At 39.1% G+C, this 22,626-nt stretch overlaps 1 protein-coding gene across 6 annotated transcripts in view; it reads right to left on the bottom strand.

The window, feature by feature from the left end:
* The window catches only part of TBL1XR1 (TBL1X/Y related 1), a 220,624-nt gene that overhangs the window by 128,999 nt on the left and 68,999 nt on the right, over nt 1–22,626 (bottom strand). The window contains exon 2 of one of the 6 annotated variants that reach the window (XM_087872503.1): nt 560–600. The exons of the other annotated variants lie outside the window; for them this stretch is intronic. The gene's annotated coding sequence lies outside the window, so the exon portion shown is untranslated. The remainder of the gene's footprint in view (nt 1–559; nt 601–22,626) is intronic. 6 annotated transcript variants of the gene reach the window in all.

Here is a 22,626-nt window from a genome sequence, read left to right as displayed (position 1 = left end):
ATCAACCTGTCGCCATCATTAATCTGATAAGAGTTGAGAAACTGTGGTCCCTTTGCCACCTATGAACTTACAAATCCCAGAATTCTGAGAGCTGAAGTCCACAAGTAGTAAAGAGTCCGTAGTTGCCCACCTCAGGCTGGATACTGCGTCCATAAGTTTATCATGCTGAGCTCACCTCAATGTAGCCAACAACTGAGCATGTAAAATGCAAACAAATCATGTTTCCTTCCTCCCCATCTTTTAACCACAATTTTGTTATCCATTTTATTGTGTCACTATCTCTATATCTCTATCATCTATATGTATGGATGTATGGATGGATGTATGGATGTATGGATGGATGGATGGATGGATGGATGGATGGATGGATGGATAGATAGATAGATAGATAGATAGATAGATAGATAGATAGATAGATAGATAATGTTCGTTTCATTATTTTTCACCTTGTAAGCCACTCAAAGTTGCCTTGCGGTGAGACGGAGAGCAAACCAATTTAATAAATAAATTAAAAAGTAAAAAGTAATTACTTTGAAAAAGTGATGGAAGCAATGCTTACCAAATTTGCAGCTGGCAAAATTAAATGGGATAACGAACCGTCTGGAACAAAAAATAAATAAAATTCAAAACTATCTTGGTATATTAGAGAAATGAGCTAAAAATTACAGAATAAAATCCAAAATAGCTCATTTAAAAAAAACAAAACTGAACCATATAGTGTAGGAGATTGATGCCTGGCTTGCTGAGAGTATTTGTACAAAGATCTCAGAGTAATTGTGGACTGCAAACAGAATTAGCAGTATCGTACAGCTGCAAAAAAAGAACAAATGTAATTTTAGACTGCAGCGACAGTAGTGTACTTTGCAAAGCATGGGAAGGAATCATTTGCTTTAATGAGGCTCTATCTAAAGTATCTACTTCTGGATTGACTTTGCTTGTGGGAAGCTGGCAGAGCGTGTTGGATGATCATGCGACCACGACTGACTGTGGTGACATTTGAAGTGGCCACAACTTTTGCCAACTTTCAATCCCACAGGAGTAAATAGGTGCTAGATTTTGGATGCATTTTTTAAGTTATTCTGTTTGAGGTATGTTGAAACAAACATTATTTCCCTATGAGACATTATTCATCCAATTGAAGGTTAGGAACAGAGAGAAGAATGAGTGAGTGAGTGTGTGTTTGTGTTTGTAGTATATATACATAAAGGTAAAGGTAAAGGTTCCCCTTGCACATATGTGCTAGTCGTTCCTGACTCTATGGGGCAGTGCTCATCTCCGTTTCAAAGCCAAAGAGCCAGCGCTGTCCGAAGACATATGGCTGGCATGACTAAGCGCCAAAGGTGCACGGAACGCTGTTACCTTCCCACCAAAGGTGGTCCCTATTTTTCTACTTGCATTTTTTACGTGCTTTCAAACTGCTAGGGTGACAGAAGCTGGGACAAGTAACGGGAGCTCACCCCGTTATGTGGCAGTAGGGATTCGAACCGCTGAATTGCCGACCTTTCGATTGACAAGCTCAGCGTCTTCGCCACTGAGCCAGGGGTCTGCAACCTTAAACACTCAAAGAGCCATTTGGACCTGTTTCCCACAGAAAACACTGAGAGCCACAAAACCTGGGTGGGTGTGGCCAATTCGATGTCACTCACTTCTACCAGTCACATGACCCTCCTCCCCAGCAACACCTCCCCAGCCGGTCATTAGGGCAGAGAACTAGTTGTTAAAAAACACTGGGAACCACAAAACCCTTTTCACATATCTCTCTCTCCCGTCCGTCCGTCCCTCCCTCCCTCCCTCCCCTCTCTCTTTCCCTCTCTCTCTCTCTTTGTCTCTCTATGTCTCTCTCTCTCTCCAACTCTCTCTGTATCTCTCTGTCTCTGCCCTGGCCACTTCTCCATCCCCTGCCGTCGCCCTTACCATCTCAGGCCAGTCAAGGAGTGACTGGGAGGGGGGTTGAGGGCTGGGGCCAGCCAGTGGTGGGATCACCTGACAGGGAGCCACAGCAGAGGGCTCAAAGAGCCGCATGTGGCTCCGGAGCCGCAGGTTGCTGACCCCTGCACTAAGCCATATATAATATGTATGTATGTATGTATGTATGTATGTATGTATGTATGTATGTACATTCATAAAAGAAAAAGTTTATAATCCCATACCAATCTTTAGCTGGAAGATTTTAGAAAACATAAGCTATTAGATTCAAAATAAAACAAGCTACTTGTAGAAGCCTGGTCTGTGGGGGGGGAAAAAAACCAATCAGAAGTTTAAAACAGACTGTAAAAGAAACATGGATTTCATCACAATAAGACTTACAAGATGAAAGAACATGGCTTGATCACTTTCATTGACTTTTGAGCTCTGCAAATAATCAGGCTTCATCTGCAGCATATTTATTAGCCATCATTTCAAAGATTATTATTAATACCGTGTGTGTGTGCCACTATGCATTATGTATTTCTTGGTTTAAAAAACTGAAAAAAACATTTAAACTATATTTAAACTATGTGAGAAATAAAGATGTGTTCAGATGGTGATAACCATTCAGAAAATTTTACACAGGGATTGAAAACTTAATAGAATCAATCCAGATGGTGCTTAAACCAATTTTCATTCAAAAATGTGTATTTAAGGTAGGAAAGGGATGGGTTAATCTTGTCAGATGTCGGTGTCTGAACATGTATTCAATAATATAATTACAACCCTGCCACTCAAATTTTACAGGATGTTTCCAGCAAATATTGGCCTACGTACAGTAAATATTCATCACCAAAGCCTCACACCTACAAGAAGGAATTGGCAGTTCATTAATTGAGAGATGAGCGTTTCATCCTATATAATGTCACCATGGTAACTCAACAGCTTGATCCCCCTCACTTTCTCACCTTGCTTGGTTTCTATTCTGGTTTCCATAGAGTAGTCCATCAGAGACAGCATTACGCAACCTTTTCTTTTCTGCTATGATGGATCTTCCTTCAGCTAATTGACAGATATCGTATCAGGTGGTAGCAAGAGGGACATTCTGTTTTTCTAAACTCATGTAACCCATAATTAACAGAATGACTAACCTTAGATTTGTCACATTCCAAGAAAAGCAAAATATAAGGATGACAACCCAGAGGCGGCAGCAAAGGGCTCGCATCCAGCACCAAGAAAGGAAAATATCTGGCACAACACGTTTTCAAAAATCAGCTTATCGAGCATACAACTTTACAGTGATAATCACTTAGAGGAAGACAGAAATATGAATCAATACATATAAACCCTAGATTGTTGGATCCCCTCCCCCCCCAAAAAATGCTGAGCTAAACAAAAACAAATGCTATTTAGAAATATCTGAAGGACAAGGAAAAGGAAATGAACCAGAAATCAATTAAAACAAGCGAAGAAAACACATAGCCCACTAACTAATCCTACATTCAATGGCTTGAGGAGATTTAGTCTTATTGGACAGTTTCACAATAAGCTCTAAAAGAGAAACTGTGATGCTCCAGAGGTTGCTGAAATGTATCGTATTTTTCAGAGTATAAGACGCACTTATACAGCGAATGTTGCCAAAGCCCCACCCACCAACTGGCCCCCACCCTTCGGCTGTTTTCAGCCGCCATGCGCCACATTGTTGGCCTCTGCACATATTTTCAGTCTCCAAAAACCCTGTTTTTGGCCTCCGCAAGTTGCGTTTTCAGCCAGTTCCAGATAGTGGGGATCGGCGGTGATCCCCGCTACCTGGAAAGGGCTAAAAATGCAATGCGCAGAGGCCAAAAATGGGGCATGCGGAGGCCAAAAACGTGATGTGCGCAGGTGGCGATCATCAGCGATGTGCTGTGGCGATCCTCACAGTCTGGAATGGGTCTAAAACATGGCGCTTGGAGGCCAAAAATGCAACACGCAGAGGTGGCGGTGGCCAGAAACTGCATTTCATAGGCTCCCCATCCAGGGATAATAAAAAGGTAGAAATGCTTCACACTGGAGAAACTATTACAGGTAGTCCTTGACTTACAATCATTCATTTAGTGACTGTTCGAACTTACAATGACACTGAAAAAGTGACTTATGACCATTTTTCACATTTACGAACATTGCAGCACAAAATTTGGCAACTGGCTCATGTTTATGACGGTTGCAGTGCCCACGGGAGTGCTGCAACAGTCATGAATGAGAAAAACAGTCGTACGTCATTTTTTCAGAGCCACTTTCATTTCAAACAGTCACTAAGTGATTGGTTGTAAGTCGAGGATTACACGTATAGATAACCACCACGGTGAGATAGACGGCAAACAAATTCAATAATAAATTATAAACAATGTAATAGAAATGGGAGCCTGTGAAGGCTGTAAAGCATGTGTAATTTTTTCCCAAAAAAATTATGGTATAACACTTTTTTTTAAAAAAAATCCCCTTTGTTAAATGTTAACAGGAAGGGGACATTATTAGGTTGATTAGAGACATAAGTATATTTATTTATGTTTATGATGTCTTATCGCAGAATGAGAATACAAATTATTTGCAACCAATGTTAGATATAGTGTACTTTCTGTTTTAGAATAGTGGTTTCACTGAATTAAAGTAATTTGTGCATCTTACGGTCATGTCCTACTTTTCACTAAAAATCCTTCTAAGCAGATTGTATGTCTATAAGGGAAGATTAATGGATGGCTGAGTTTACATTTTGCTATTTTCTTTTATTGTGAAATTAAAATATGGTACATATCCAAGCACAGATGTCTGAGTGCTACGTGAAGGAATTTTTAAAAGAATCTTGTCAAAATATCTCATACATATCATCAATGTTCTGAATAATCTATCAGAATACCTATCCATCTCTAAGGTATTTCACTAAAACTGAATGCAATTCTATGTTAGATCTATTTTCTTAATTTCACTTAATAATGCACATGAAAGCTTATTTATGTATTTGTTTTGCATTGGTTTCTCCGCAGCTTCATTCTTCCTTTTATTGCTTTGAGTTTTGCAGCTTCAGAAATTGAAGGAGTGATTTTATAAAAATACAGTTTAGCTTTTTAGTGAATCTAGTTCTTAAGTGTTTTTTTTTTAAATAAAGGTTGCATTTTTACTTAAGAATAAATTTAACAGTAATTCGGACTTATTTCTAAGCAGAAGTGCTTAAAATGCAAAAGTATCTTACCCTGCAATCGCTTTGTTTTAAGCAACAGCTTGCTCTTTAATTTAGTTTCATAAAAATATCTTACGTGCCTACCCATCGTGATACAGGTAGTTCTTGGCTTACAACAGTTCATTTAGTGACTATTCGAAGTTACAATGGCATTGAAAAAATTGACTTCTGACCATTTGTCACACTTATGGCCATTGCAGTACCTCCATGGTCATGTGATCAAAATTCAGACACTTGGCAACTGACTCATATTTATGACGATTGCAGTGGTCTGGGGTCATGTGATTACCATTTTGCGACCTGACAAGCAAAGCCAATGGGAAAGCCAGATTCACTTAACCATGTTGCTAACTTAAAAATGGGAGTGATTCGTTTAACAACTGAGGTTGTAAAGCGGGGCAAAATTTACTTAACTGTCTCACGTAGCAACAGAAATTTGGGGCTCAATTGTGGTTACAGGTTGAGGACTATTTGTACTTCCTTTCCAGGTAAGCAACTTTATGCAAAATGCAGAAAAATAGTAAAATCATACACCAAATAAATTAAGAAATAAGGATAATTGAGTTTAGCAATCCCATTCACCACGCCTTCCCTTATTTTTCTACCCTTGCAGACTATTCACACTTTGATCATGTCCATGGATTGTCTTATCTTAAGTTCTTACCTGTTTTGCGTTAAGGACATTGCCAACTCCAGGCAACAATGAGTTTCTCGGACTTTCCATTCTCCATTGTGGGTGGAGACAGCAGCCAGGATGGGTTTCACTCGTCTGTTCAAATTGGAGGACTGAGTCTGTCAAGTCTTTAAGACCCGCCCCTGTTGCTAGGGGCTCCAGCTTTTGACTCGGTCCTCAGTCCAACTAGTCCAACTCCCTGCTCAGGAAACCCTGTACCATTTCAGACAAATGGTTGTCCAATCTCTTCTTAAAAACTTCCAGTGTTCACTACTTCTGGAGGTAAGTTGTTCCACTGATTAATTGTTCTAACAGTCAGGAAATTTCTGCTTAGTTCTAGGTTGGTTCTCTCCTTGATTAGTTTCCATTCTTTCTTGTCCTGCCTTCAGGTTCTTTGGAAAATAGCTTGACTCTTGTCTTTTTTGTAGCAATCCCTGAGATATTGGAACACTGCTTATCATGTCACTGTATGTGCTCTGGAATCCAATCCTCTTCTATCTGAATGACCAAACCAGTTCAACATACTTCCTTTTTAAAGGGTCACTCATTTTGGTAAGAAATCCGTATTCATTCAGGAAATATTTCCTCTTGACACCTTTCTATATCTTTTTATTTTAACATACACTTTTTTAAAATTGCATCTTCACTGCATTTGACTTTTATTTCTTCCTATGTAACCAATTCTCACTTCCACATAATACAGCGGCTACAGAAGAATATTCTTACATTCAGCCATGTTTTCTTTCTCCAACAAATATTATTTCCTCACCACATTCTACCTAATACCGACCACAACCATTCTATTATTTGCATGTCTTACTTTTTTCTTCTATTTTCCCATCTTTGATAAAGACTTTATGAAGGGACACAGGTCTATCTACATGTTCCAGTTTTCAATCACTTAAATGTAACTTGCAATCACTCCCTCCATTTCCCTTATCAAACACAACTGCCTTGGTCTTTGATACATTAATTTTCAGAACAATTCCCTCGTTACATCATACAATGTAATTAACATTTGCTGCAAATCATTTATATTCTCATTCAACAGTAAAACATCATGAGTATAAATAGGGCACATACCGTATTTTTCGGAGTATAAGACGCTCCGGACTATAAGACGCACTACCTTTTTTGGTGAGGAAAACAAGAAATCTGCCTCCCAGCAATTTTGCCTTGTTGCAGCAAACAGCAAATAGCCTGCTTTACTTTCATTTTCGTTTTCAGGGCAGTCTGATTAGCACAAGAAAAAAAAATCTGCTCCCAGCAATTTACCTCCTTGCAACAAGCAGCAAGAGCCCTGCGCAAAACAGCTGAGAGCAAAACAGCTGAGTCAGGAGGCTGATCCAATCAACTTGTGCTAATTAGGCTGTGCTGAAGCTGAAACAAGCTGTTTCTTCTTGCTGCTTGCTGCAAGGAGGTAAACTGCTGGAAGGCAGAGGCCAAAGGGTGGGGGCCAGTGGGTGGGCGGGGCTACATTCGGTGTATAAGACGCACCTAAATTTCACCCCCTTTTAGGGGAGAAAAAGGTGCATCTTATACTCTGAAAAATACGGTACATTTATGTCTCCAATCAACACACTGCTATTGTGCCTACCAGTACTCCAAATATATTTATCACTAAAAATATTAACCAATGAAAGGGAATTATTCCTTGCTTAGTTTTAAAGCAGTTTTCTATTTTTTGTCAAATATTCTTTATCTTCATCAAAAATTACCCCAATGCGCAACTGCTAGTAGCCCTCAACTTATGTCCACTTGTTCGACAACTGTTCTAAGTTATGGCTGAGTTGAATGAAGGCACTTACAACCTATACCCAAAGCTACGGGCCTCGAAGCACCCCTTGTGGGCATAGGGGCTGAAATAGAAGCCTGCGGCCTTCAGTACTCCCAGCTAGCTTCCACTACCTCCCAAATCTCGTAACATATATATTATATATATAATAAATTTTCATCAACTTCATCTCACCATTTTTCTGCTTTTCTTTCATTTCTTCAACCATTTAATTCATATTGAACTCCGCTACCTATCTTGGCTTTGGTAATTCAAGTGTTTCACATAATTATTTTTTGTAACAAAGGCACAGTACAGACTGGTTTATCACCCAGTCATCACATATCCCATTCCTTGCAAACAATAAGGACGACACCAAATGGATTTGGCACCAAATATGCCCCAAGTACAACCAAATCCTAGTTTTTCCCAATGCTCACATATCATTATGCAATATTCGGGATCTTTAATCTTGCACACCAACATGCCATTGCCTGATTCATATCAATTAGGAGCACGTACAATATAGAGATGCACATTCAGGAATTTATTTTTTTTAAAAAAAGCATATATATGACGATACAATCATTATTAAAAGTAAAGGTTTTGAAATCAAATGGTACATAAAAAACAATGGAAAATTTATGCAAGTTAATTTTTTTCTACCGTGTTTCCCCGAAAATAAGACATCCCCTGATAATAAACCCAATCTGGTTTTTGAGTTGCATGCGCTAAAATAAGGCCCCACCCAAAAATATTTAAATGCATGTGCAGCCGGTCCCCCCCATTTCCTCTGGTTAGGGTTAGGGAGACAGAGCTGGAAATCAGGTAAGACGGCAAGAGGAGCCCCGTCTTGCTGCATGCTCCCCAAAATAATAAGACCTCCTCGAAAATAAGGCCAAGCGCTTATTTTGGGGTTTAAACAAATATAAGACAAGGTCTTATTTTCGGGGAAACACAGTAGTTAGGCTGATGTTAATTTTCATGAAAATGCAATAATGACTAGTGATTTTTTTGAATCTTCATTAGATCTGTGCAGCATCTAGATGCATCTGCACGCAGAACGATTATTTATAAGACACTTGAAAGCAGAAACACCCAGTCTTTTGTTCCTCAGGTCCACTGCAGCAGTGAAGGTTTCTTTATTCCACAAATTTTGAGTTTTTACAGTTTTTGCATGAAAGAAAGCAACATCTGTATAGCAATGACAACATGAAGAAAAAGCTTTGCGGCATATGCAACGGATCAAACTCCCCAGGGTAAAAAAGCAGGTAGTCTTTTAATTAAATCAATCTTCCCCAATCTGTTGGCTAGCAAAACAAACAAGACCACGTTAGATTAGTGCTTCAAGGCCTTCATTAGCTCCCTATCAGCTCCCAAGTGCAATGCAACGCACTGGTTTTAACCTTTGGTAGCATTTCATGGCTTGGCCCCAAATTGCCTGAAGGTCTTCTTTAGCTGAAATTGATATATCCAATTTGCACATCCAAGGATAAAGTGTTTGTGGTTCCTTACTGGAAACAGAAAAACTGAGACCCACAGGTACTTCTCAGTGAGGTGTCTCTGTTATAGGGCAAAGCCTTCCACTGGCAATCAGTTTAGCCTTGATACTGTACTTTATGGTTTTCCATAAGCTTTTAAAATTAAACTGCTATGGAGAGCTTACAGTAATTGAAATGATGCTTGCTGGTTTATCAATATTGATTTACTGGTATTTTACTATTCATTTTATATTATGGATGCTTTATTGTGTTTTATCGTTCATTTGCTGCATTGGTGATTTCTATCTGATTACTGTTAACTAGTGGGAGTCTGTGATGGCAATGAGTACCTCTTTAGTAAATGATCTGCTGCCCTTCAATTGTTTTAATTTTCCAGTCCCTTCACTACTAACCCCTCTGGTGTTTGTTTTCGTAGAAAGCTGATTATTTTCTGCAGTTCCACATATTTGAACAGGGCAACATCGAAGAAGGCATTCCTTGCAGTGTTATTAGAATAAATGGAACAACACCTGCATAATGAGATGCACATAAAAAAAAATCATAGCATCCATTTCTGCAAACTGAGATGAAAGGAAGCATTTAAGGCATCAAATCCAACCTTCAGCTCGGCGTAGGCATCCAAAGTAAAGCATCTCTGACAAATGGCTGTTGAGCGTCTACTCAAATACATCTAGTGAAAAGGAGCCCACCACCACTCTGTATAATTGGTTCTACTGTCAACTGCTCTTATTGCTATGATACTTTTTTCAACATGCAATCAGAATCTGCCTTCCTATAACTAACATCCATTATTGAATGTCTTACTTTGTGAACACCTTCTGGGTGACATCCTTTCAAATACTTGAACAGTGGTAATCCATCCCCCACCCATTCTTTTCAACTATAAATATGCCCAGATAATTCAACTTCTCTTTCGTTCTAGCCTCCTGAGCACCTTCACTTCTTCACTTCACCTTCCTGGGTGCTGCTCCCTGAATGTGCTTGTTTTCTTGCAGTTTATTAAATCAAATAAGAAGGTTTAATGGCCAATCTCAAACCAAGAGTTATTCTAATATAACAAACTGGCTTTTAGGGGGCCACATCATCATAATTGAGATCAGTGGTGAAATCCAAATTTTTATACTACCAGTTCTGTGGACGTGGCTTGGTGGGCATGGTGTGGCTTGGTGGGCATGACAGGGGAAGGATACTGCAAAATCTCCATTCCCATCCCACTCCAGGGGAAGGATACTGCAAAATCTCCATTCCCACCCCACTCCAGGGGAAGGATACTGCAAAATCTCCATTCCCACCCCACTCTGGGGCCAGCCAGAGGTGGCATCTGCCGGTTCTCCGAACTACCCAAAATTTCCGCTACCGGTTCTCCAGAACCTGTCAGAACCTACTGGATTTCACCCCCGATTGAGATTCACATTAAAACTGTTAGGTTTACCCACATGCACGTACATATGGGTAGAAATTATTCTCATTGTGGTTTCATCAATCAGAATCTCTGGCTTCTTGATAATGTTGAATGAAACCTACACTTGCATAATTTAATAAAGATTTGGGATGTGGATTCTGCATCTCCCAATTCACAACCAATACAAAAATTTAAGAGATGTGTGTCTCTTAGTGTTGTTGTTGTTATTAACTAATAATAAAAACTGACAAACCATCAAAATAGCTCTGTCAGCTAGAGGGGGTAACATTACTTCCTGCACTGTCCTGTAAGCTACACATTAACCCTGCACCTACAGTAGTTTATTAAATAAGGTACTAGAGTTCAACCTGAAGCATCCATAGGCAAGAGACGTTTTTATCAGTTAAGATTAAAAACTTTAAATTTCATCAGTCTAGAATCTGAGAAGTTATCTCTTTGTCTCAACTTATGATGAATCCACTACACAACTTCTGCAATCACTTCTCCACACATCGGAGACTATATTCCAACTATTGATAGAATTATAAGATTCACCAATCCAGTTTTTTGTCTCTCTCTCTTTTGACATCCATCATGTAATACATGTCATGGAGCGCAGGGATGATTTGCTAAGTCAATATGCTTCCATAAGCTAAGGGAAATGTTTTAATTGCCCATGGAATGGATAGGAAAGATTTACTTTTCCATTCCATGGTTTAGCTTATAACAACAATCGATGTCTTAACATTATAAACCTGAAAAAAATAGGCTGAAAAAAATAACAGTATTGTCTTATGTCTATGTATATTTACCCATACTTGATACTCTTATTGGGATGATGATGATGATGATGATGATGATGATGATGATGATGATGATGATGGTGGTGGTGATTCTGTTGCTTTGCATATCCAATTGAGAGCTTCTTCACCAGAGACAAATTCCTTGTTTGTCCAACCACACTTAGCCAATAAAGAATTCTATTCTATTCTATTCTATTAGAAATGCATTAAGATATATTAGTCATTGAGAACTAGCATTTGCAGATAATAGCCCCTGATGATGGTCACATCAGAAACAGCAGCAGGCTGGACCAAAAACTATTCCTCATACCTGTAACCTGTGTAAAGGATCCCCACCTGTCATCACCTCAAAATAATACTGAGAAAGAATCCCACAACCTATCTGAATCCCTACATTGTCACTTTCATTTGATATAAACTAGAGAACATAACCTGAAGCTCTTTACCCTACAAAAGTTTAGGAATATCTCCCAAGTAAAACTGCCCAGCCATAATGTTGCAGCCAAAAGTTAAAAAGAGGTTCTTATTAAATGTACTTAATAAAACAATATTAAAATTTAATTTTACATTTAATTTTCAACTTGATCTCAATCACTTTATCTTGGCCTCATAATTGTAGAGTGCAACCTACAGTATGTTTCTTAACATCCCTACATACAAACACACATAAAGGATTGCACCGGGGTGCTATTCAGCAGGTTCTGACCGTTGTAAGTCGAGGACTACCTGTAGTATAATTGAGTTTACAGAATAAAAGAATAATAGAATTGGAATGGACCTTGGAGGTCTTCTAGTCCAACATCCTGCTCAGGCACGAGACTCTATACCAGGGGTGAAATCCAGCAGGTTCTGACAGGTTCTGGAGAACCGGTAGCGGAAATTTTGAGTAGTTCAGAGGACCGGCAAATACCACCTCTAGCTGGCCCCAGAGTGGGGTGGGAATGGAGATTTTGTAATATCCTTCCCCCAGGAGTGGGGAGGGAATGGGGATTTTGCAGTATCCTTCCCCTGCCACGCCCATCAAGCCAAACCATGCCCATCAAGCCACGCCCACAGAAACGGTAATAAAAAAAAATTAAATTCCACCACTGGATTGCACACTCCTAACATATGCAATATAGAACTAGGTAGTCATTCTCAATATACAGCAACTTAATATTTACATACATAATGTATAAACTGTAACTGTGTAATAATTTAAAGTGTTTTGTTTAGACATGGACTAACACTATTGATTAATAAGAATAAAACACACAGCTCAGTGTTTTTTACAAGAGTTCAGGAAGTCAAGTTTTTATGTCTCTGAAGTTCATTATACTGTGTTAAAAGAGGCAAATCCTGAAACTCTAACTTCAGTGCAGCTGGCACAAAAGCGATTATAAAAGAAACTGCTGCCTCCCATTTCTGCTCTAAATCCTTGATTTATTTGGGGAAACAGAGACAAGACTGAAAAGCTGCCATTTTAAATACTCCAGACAGCATAAGTACAATATAGGTCACCCTATCACTGCCTGCCATTTACTGAGGGAGGACTAAGCAAAAGACATGTGTCATCGGGCAATTTACACCTGCACAATTTTTCCTAATATATATGATCTTTGGGAGACTTTGGAAGTGGATTTTTCCAAGGCACTTTTTCTGGATGAATCTATAGGAAGATGCAAAATTGGAAGCCCTCAAATGAGGGAATTTTGAAAAAGAATTTGAAAAGCAAGTCAGCTGAGCAAATCAATGTACAATTCACTGCTAGAAATAGAACATTTTGAGCACATGAAAATATATCAGTGTGTACGCACTCAGGTGGTTATGTAAAGCTAATTACTCACACTGACATCTATGCAATCTTTACACCTCTCTCAATCTTATAATGATTAGTTAGGCCTGGCTTCTAAAATTGTGCTTTTGAAAAAATATAAACCCATGTCATATTTCTTTTCAAAGTATCTTTCTTAACCACCTAGTATTTTTTAACGAACTGGCTGCTATGACTCTGTAATGGCATTTTCTTTTCACGTTTTTTGTCATCTGTTTACCTTTCAAATGTCTGTTTAAGTCTGTGTACTTATATTTGCTCTAACGTCATCTGTGTGGAGGGGAGCTTTTTTTAAAAAAATAAATAATGGTAGAAAAGTATTTTGAAATAGGAAGTTAAAGATCAGAAAACAGAAAAATACGCAAAAAATGAAATTAAGATTCACCTGTCAGCATAAAATCTTTATTCATATTCCAAAGATATTGGGTGCTCACAATTGTTTGTTAACAATTCTAACAAACTCACAACCTGGTATCTTCTTGATTTCTAGTCACTGTTCCCACCACACTTATGTGTGTTCTAAAAGTTGTCCATATCACACACAAATTGAAGCCAACCCCGCTAGGGGTGAAATGCTCCCAGTTCGGACCGGATCGCCCAATCCGGTAGCGATGGCGGCAGGTGGTTCAGAGAAAATCCCTGCACCCCCCCTCCCACCACCACCACCACCATGCCCAGCTGAGCCACACGATCATCAGAGGCTTTTTTTTTTTACTTTTAAAAGCATTTTTTCTACAACCTCTTCCAACGAAAAAATGCTTTTAAAAGTGTAAAAAAAAACAAGCCTCTGATGATCGTGCGGCTCAGCTGGGATCGTCAGAGGCTTTTTAAAGCATTTTTTTCTGCAACCTCTGGGCCGAAGGGGTGGTAAAAAAAATGCTTTGAAAAGTCTCTGGCGATCCCAGCTGAGTTGCCTGATCGGCAGAGGCTTTTCAAAGCATTAGAAAAAATGCTTTGAAATTTTTTTTTAAGTTGGCCACACCCACCCAGTCACATTAACCCCCCCCCACCAAGCCACGCCCACAGAACCAGTAGTAACAAATTTCACATTTCACCCCTGAACCCCACTCCAAAAACAAGGCAAGCGAAGAAAACACTAACATCACTATTGTAAAACCTTATAATAAATTTGTTTTACTGCACACTCAATACATTCTGGCAGAGTGGGTCATTCCAGGGTGCCTGTATTAAATATTGTCATCATGTGGATGGCCAAGAAACCCATGCTTTGCCTATTGTGGACCTCACCCTCTGGAATAGCATCCCCCAAAGGACAACATCCTCACTCCTAGGTTCTGGAAAGCCTAAAAACCTGTCTTTGGGCCCAAATTTGGTTTTGATGTATTATCGTTTCTCTATGGCCTGTGTTTTACTTTATTTCTGTGCCTTTAAGATTATTTCTGTCTGGGCTGTCCATTTCCTTTGATGTTTTTATTTATTTTTATAGTTTTCTAGTTCCGTATGCCAAATAATAAAACAGAGCAACATAAAACAAAACTGCTGGATGCATCTGAAATATTGAGAGCCCTCTGCAATATAACGAATATCATAAAATGGCTGCTATGGGAAGGAGAGGCATACACTTATTAAATAATTTCAATAATAATATCTGAAGGACAAATAATATCAGGGGAACACCAAGAAAGTAAAGGGCACCATGTTCCTGAGCTGAGTCATACTCAATGAACTTTGACCCAATACCAAAAGAATCTATTCCAGAAAATACACAAAGAAAATAATCAATAAGTCCAAGTTAAGCTTCTTTCTTCAAAGCCTATTTTTGATCAAAGAATCTACACATTGTTACCATGACCTACCATAGTTCTCCTCTAATGTCAAAAATGGAAAAGTAATTGATCTGACGGCCACCCCATCTTGGATCTAGAGAAGGTCCATTCTCATACTTCTACACTAGCCATCTTTCCGGTTCATTAATTGGCCAGTCTAACCTTCCCCACCAAGATTGTGCAATATGCTACAACAGGGGTGTCAAACTCAAGGCCCGGGGCCAGATCCAGCCCGCGGGGTGCTTAGATCTGGCCCATAGGGCTGCCCAGGCAACAGGAAAGCACTGGCCCGCAGTGCCTGTGCCATGGAGCTCGCGAGGGCTGCGGGCGGACCTCCTGAGCTCTGTTCCGCTGGCAGAGGGTTGCAGGAAGCTGTCGCAGCCGAGAGCAGAGCTCGGGAGCCCATCTTCACTGGCACTGTGATCGGGTCAGTACAGTTGCCCCCGACACAAATGATGTCGAGCTGGCCATGCCCCGCCCCCGGCCCCTTGAGGTCAAACACAACCCTAATGCAGCCCTCAATGAAATCTGGCTTGACACCCCTGTTCTACAACAATCTAGAAATGTAAATGAATATGTGCAAATCTCCCACACCCGCCATGCATAAAGTTAATGAGACTAGAATTACAATTAGGAAGAAATATAACTGTTACTTTTAATAAATAAACATTAAAATTTCATTATTTCATAAAACATTTAAGTGGAATGAACAAGGTTCCTTATTTTGAATAATGCAAAAAAACCATGGGTTTTATTTTCAGGACAGGCACTCTTATTTCTTATTTCCCATTTATTTTGATCCCCTTCAGAGCAGCAACTATAAAAAAATACTGATTCACAGTTTTGGGATATTACAAATCGAATCTCTGCACACACAGCTTTCTCACTTGGGTTTGGTTTTTTTTAATTCATTTTTCACACTGATCCAAAATTCAGGGACACACGCTATTGTAAGTGCCAGAAAATACATCATGAATTGCTTCTTCTTGGTAACAAGAATGTACATTTCTACACACACTCCAAAAGACTATGAAATTATTAATATATGCCCTTTTAACAGAGATGCTAGAGAAGCACAAACATTTCTAGCCATGGTGATGCAGTGGTTAGAATGCAGTACTGCAGGCTAACTCACTATTTACTCCAGGAGTTAGATTCTGACCGGTTCAAGGTTGACTCAGTCTTCCATCCTTCCAAGGGAAATGAGGTCCCAGACTGTTGGGGGCAATATGCTGACTCTGTAAACCACTCAGAGAACTGGTTGTGAAGAACTATGAAGTGGTATATAAATCTAAGTGCTATTGCTATTTCTAGGACAAACGAAACACAACTATTTGTAGTCACTCATTAAGTCACCAATATCCAATAAAAGTGTACTACGTAATCAAGAAATGACAAATGTTGTAATAGGAATAGGTGTTTTGTCTATTTCAACTGAATTTAAAAAAACTTTCCTCCAAAACAATTTTGCACTGCAAATTTTTAAAAAGGACAAGATAGGAGTGGCAAACATAGTAGGTGGCATTGTAGGCACCTAGTAGGTGGCAGCTGCATAATGATGTTTTTGCTGCCATATTGTGGGCATCCAGATTTTTCTACCCCGAATCAAGTAGCTCTAACACAGACTTCTTTAACAGAATTAAAAGAATAATAAGAGTTGGAAAGGACCTTTGAGATCTTCAAGTCCAACCCCCTGATCAACCAGGACACCCTGTACCATTTCAGACAAATGGCTGTCCAGTCTCTTCTTAAAAACCTCCAGTGATGGAACACCCACAACTTCTGGAAGCAGGTTGTTCCACTGGTAAATTGTTTTCACACCCTTAGGAAATTTCTCCTTAGTTCTAGGTTGCCTCATTTGGATGACTCCATTGAAGAGCAAGCTATATTCATTGGTCGAAATCACTCCTTTTAGCTCTTCGTTGTTAGTTGCGAAGTCGTGTCTGACTCATCAAAACCCCATGGACAACGTTCCTCCAGGCCTTCCTGTCCTCTACCATCCTCTGGAGTCCATTTATGCTCACGCCTACTGCTTCAGTGACTCCATCCAGCCACCTCCTTCTCTGCCGTCCCTTCTTCTTTTGCCCTCAATCTTTCCCAGCATTAGATTCTTCTCCAGTGAGTCCTTCCTTCTCATTAGGTGGCCAGAATATTTGAGTTTCATCTTCAGGATCTGGCCTTCTAAAGAGCAGTCAGGGTTGATCTCCTCTAGGACTGACCGGTTTGATCACCTTGCAGTCCAAGGGACTCGCAGGAGTCTTCTCCAGCACCATAGTTCAAAGGCCTCAATTCTTTGGCGCTCAGCCTTTCTTATGGTCCAACTTTCACAGCCATACATTGTAACTGGGGAAACCCTTTAGCTCTATTTTTCTATTATTCAATCAATACTTCACTGCATTTAATAATATTTAAAGTTGAGCATATGGTTATAGCAATTAAAAATGAACCTTGTTTGCTTTAAAATAGGTCACATTTCTCTAGAATTTCTACATATGATTTGCTATTTTCACAATCTTCAATAATGTTCAACCAAAAGTTATCAATTTATTATAAAAGCTTATATCTTGGTTTCTCTCCTTCTTTCCATAACAGAGCAGTCTTATTTTAACCAGCTTGTAGTCTGTGGTAATACGGACCAACTATTAGCAAAATAATTTATGACATCCTCGCAACTACTTTCTTGCTATGGTCAAAGCTCTTAAAATGTGCATAATATCAAATTAGAAGTAAGCTAACAAGAAACAGATGGTAGAACAGCATGCATTAGGTTATTATTGGTAAAGACTTGAAATATAGGGCCATATCGAATAATCATCATTACTATACAGTAAAAAGGAATGTGTTCCCAAACTGGTCTAAACTTGAACATTTCTTCCAGATTTTTATACTAATTTATGCTAATTTCACACCTTCAAAATAGACGTAGTAGCCAAATACAAAACACATGTTATTTGTATATTTGGGGGAAAAAATCAGTTCTCAAAAATCTCTAGCATATCTAAAAATGCAGATTTAAAAATGCAGTCAATAATTGGGAAAATGCCTTCAAAACCGAACACTGGGGAAGTATGCACAGAAAACATTTGGGGGGAAAAAACCTAGTGGTCCATAGAGAGTTACCGGAGTATAAGACGTACCTTCCCTTCCCCCCCCTAAAAGAGGGTGAAAATTTAGATGCACCTTATACACCAAATGTAGCCCCGACCACCCACTGGCCCCCACCCTTTGGCCTCTGCCTCGCAGCAGTTACCTCCTTGCAAGCAAACAGCAAGAAAAAACAGCTCCTTTCAGCTTCAGCACAGCCTAATTAGCACAAGATGATTGGATTGGCCTCCCGATTCTCAGCTGATTTGCTCTCAGCTGATTTTGCGCAGGGCTCTACTGCTTGCTGCAAAGAGGTAAATTGCTGGAGCAGATTTTTTCCTTGTGCTAATCAAGCTATGCTGAAAACAAAAATGAAAGTAAAGCAGGCTGTTTGCTGTTTGCTGCAAAGGCAAAATTGCTCAGAGGCAGAGGGATATTTCTTTTTCTTCTTTTCCTCACCAAAAAAGGTAGGTGCGTCTTATACTCCGGTGCATCTTATACTCAGAAAAATACAGTATATCTCAGGAGAAGCACAGATGAGAATATGGAAGGTTTTGGTTTGTTTGTTTTTTTTCAAATTTATATTTACATCATTTCATTTGTGGAACTAAAATCTGAAACACAGTTCAAAAAAGAAAAAGAAAAAAGAAATTTACAACACTATAACTGTTGTAAATCACTGGAAGGATATCACTGAATCCAAGTAAAGAACTATTCTGTTTGCTTGACTATTCGTATGTGTGGGGCAGAAACCAGCATATGTCAGGCCAGACAATACTATTATATTAACACTGAATCAATGTTTCTAATTCTCAAAGCTGACGGCCCAAAATCTAACGACTTTAACTGGTGAGAAAGAAAGGTTTAGAATGTAAATCCCGGAACAGATATTAAGTTTTATTTCTGTTCTGCAGTCAGCAGATCTTCTATGTTTATATGATTTCTTTGTAACCTGCGATAAAGCAACTTCTGGAAAGTCAAAATTTATTGACATGTCTGGTGTGAAGCCTGACAGGTGGGATATAAGCCAAATAAATAATATGAAATGGCCAGACAGAACACATTCTAAGAATAATGGTGGTTTCTATTCTAAAGGAGCATTAAAAAAAACTACTGCCACAGAATTCAGATTCCAAATCAAAACATTTTTTTCCCCAGTTTTAAGAGTAAATTAGACAATCCATCCTCCATTGGATTATCATTTCAGAGATATTTCCTGACCTAAACAGAGAAACAGAATGACCAAGGGTAGGCAAAAAGGCAGTAGGAGCAGGAGCAATTTTTGACTTCCTGCTGGTTTCCCCAGTGAGAATTCTAAACACAATGCTCTCCACCCTGTTTTCCCGAAAATAAGACCCAACCGGAAAATAAGCCCTAGCAAAAATTTTCAAAATGCTTGTAATATAAGCCCTACTCCCAAAATAAGCCCCAGTTAAGACTGTCAGCCAGATGGGTGCATTTTGTACTGTATTTCCCCCAAAATAAGACCTAACCAGAAAATAAGTCCTAAAGCGTCTTTTGGAGCAAAAATTAATATAAGACCCGGTCTTATTTTCGGGAAAACATGGGTAGCATCAAAGATGGCATAATCTTGAAAACAAAGGACCCCAAAATCCATAGCCATTCAGTTTTTACAAGGGTTCAGCTGAATTTTTCAGTTTTGAAATAATGTTCCAGTTATGGTGAAAAAAATGGAGACAAGAATTATATCTATGTTATTATCCCTAAGCACCTGAAAGAGAGGCATGGTATGAAACTGAAGGAGTAAAATAAAGAATAAGAGTAATAATTTATGTGATGCACTAATGATGAAAACAGGACCGCAAACAAATCCACACTGCTATCTATGCATGAGTTCATATTTTTTTTTTCTGACCTCAAAATTTGGATAACCTTCCATTACAATTTAGTTTTAAAAATTCTGTATTTTTTTTTTTTAAAAAAAGGTTACTTGTGTTTTGCAGACTTTTAAATAGCTGGCCTCACATACATTCTTATCTAAGACTGAAGATTACAATGAACACCCTTCTGTGTTTTCAGATAGCTGATTCAATGCATGGTTTCTAGTATAATTTTTAACCAAGTAGGAATGTGAAATGTTAGTCCATTGCCAGGACAGTCTCTATTGCTGTATCAGCCAAGCCGATGTGGACAGAAAAAAAAAATTCCCTAAGAAAAAAATGTGTCTTAAGTGTTTCCCCCGAGAGGGGGGCCGGATTGAAACTCAATCAAGACACAATTGGGGAACTGTTTATCCAACTCAATGCCTAAGAATTTCTAAACAAGGCTGAAGCCATCCGCCAAGCGATTATAATGCCAATATCACCAACATGGCATGGTTATTGGACTGCCTGCAACTGATATTGGACCGGCATCACTGTGGAAGAAAAAAAAGGGAAAGCTCTGAAAACAACTCATTAGGGCAGGAGTCTCCAACCTTGGTAACTTTAAGCCTGGCGGACTTCAACTCCTAGAATTCCCCAGCCAGCTTTGCTTTACTGGCTGGGGAATTCTGGGAGTTGAAGTTCGCCAGGCTTACAGTTGCCAAGGTTGGAGACCCCTGCATTAGGGCATCCAAAGTCCTTTTCTTGCAGAAAAGCCTGGTTTCAGAACGAGCTACTGGGAGAGAAATAAATCTGCTCCAAACAAACACAGATAATGCCCTGAAACACGAGATTACAACGCGGAGATAAATGAGCCCTCGTCACAGAGAGTTGAGGCAAGACTCAAGGACATTCATTTTGTGGCGTCACAAAATGAAGCGCTGAATCGATAGGCTGTTTGCCATAGATAAGCAGTTTGGACAAGGATTGAAAATCTTATTTCCATGAACTCAAGTTGGGATCCGTGCACCACAAAAGGTCATAAAAACACAACCAAACCCATTTTAGTTTCACTTGTGGTCTCTGGGTTGTTTCTTTCTGCAAATCGGTAGCCCTTACTTCAGGGTAGCTAGATTTGAGATTAAGAATTTAATCTTCATTTTCATATGAGTGATGTTCTGACATCATTTTAAATTTCCCGTTAAAAAACAAGTCTTATCCATTTTTATATCATTTTCCATACCATAAGTCGTATTTCAATAGGAAACAAGAGATTAATTTAACCGTTCATATTTTACTACCTAAATAAATAATTTTATAAAAACCCAAATTTCTCAAATTTGTAGACAAGATAGGAAAAGCCTGACTGAAGGCAATATAGATGATCCTCAACATAAAACTGGGAATGAATTTTGCCCCATTTTACGACCCTTCTTGCCACAGTTGTTAAGGGGATCACTGTAGTTGTTAAGTAATATGTTTGTTAAGTGAATCACTGACTTTGCTTGCCAAAAGGTTACAAAAGGTGATCATATAACTCAAGGACACTGCAACCATCATAAACATGGATCAATTGCCAAGCATCTGAATTTTTATCAGATAACCATGGGGAAGTTGCAATGGCCGTTAAGTGTGAAAAGCGTAAGTCACCTTTTTTCAGTGCCGTTGTAACTTTCAACAGTCACTAAATGAACTGCTGTAAATCAAGGTTAGTACACCAAATCAAAATTTGTAAGCGTAGTAGCAGCCATGTGATTTTTAATTTATCAGCTGTTTCGCTGAATAGCCAAGTAAGCCATTCCCAATTGCAGTGGTTAAACATGGACTATGTGTAGTAAATTTATTATTTTGGGACTTATATACCGCTTTTTTACAGTCCCTCTCTAAGCGGTTTACAGACTCTGCATATTGTCCCCAACAATCTGGGTCCTCATTTTACCAACCTCAGAAGGATGGAAGGCTGAGTCAACCTTGAGCCTGGTGAGATTCAAACTGCCATATTGTGGGCAGCCAGCAGTCAGCAGAAGTAGCCTGCATTCCCACCACTGCACCACCGCGGCTCTTACATTCCTATATTATATCTTTACTGAAATAAGAATTGGTGATTAAAGCATGCAACAGGGCCCTAGCAAGGTGTTTTGGAAAAGTTAAGAGGAACCATCAAGCAGGCTGACACAGATTAGGTTGCTGTTGATTAGGATTCTCACGTATTTAGGAAACAAGGCAATGTGATGGCGAGAGAAGCCGTTCTGATAAAAATATCACATCTTGATGTATCCCTTGATCAGTATTCGGAACACATCCTCATATAAAATCTATAGTAACCCTCTGGAAAACAGAAAACGCACAGTAGCAAGATTACAAAAAAAGAACTGCATTGCTATGCCATTTCCTTGTGTCAAGGGAGAGTAACAATGGCTTCTTGGTAAGAAATTTTCAAGGAGGGAAGAGAAAAGCAAAGGCATTAGAGCAAAAGGTATTATGTAACCACAATTCTGTGCCGCTTTGTTTTCCCCAGCATCACAGCTGCTACACAGACTAGAAGGGTTTAGTTACACTAAAAATACAAACAATGCTTGTTTTTAAAAGGCTGAATTCCTTAAAAAAAAAAAACAGAAATTTAAATATGGTATATAGCTGATTATACATTCATACCAAGCTGGGGAGAAATGAAAAATGACTTCACTTACTGAGCAAACTAAACGAACTGAACATGGGAAGATTTGCTTGTTTTCCCCTCTTTTCCCTTTGAAATATGTTGGATTTCCAACTTTGAAAATTATCTTTCTTCAATCATGTTAGAAAGTGCCAGGTTGGGAAAAGGAGGTATAGGGGTTAAA

This window comes from Pantherophis guttatus, chromosome 6 (genome assembly GCF_059756535.1).
Source record: "Pantherophis guttatus breed Tessera chromosome 6, ASM5975653v1, whole genome shotgun sequence".
Classification (NCBI taxonomy): Eukaryota; Metazoa; Chordata; class Lepidosauria; order Squamata; family Colubridae; genus Pantherophis; species Pantherophis guttatus.
Note: the sequence above shows the minus strand (reverse complement) of the source record. Positions and strands in the feature narration are given on the sequence as shown.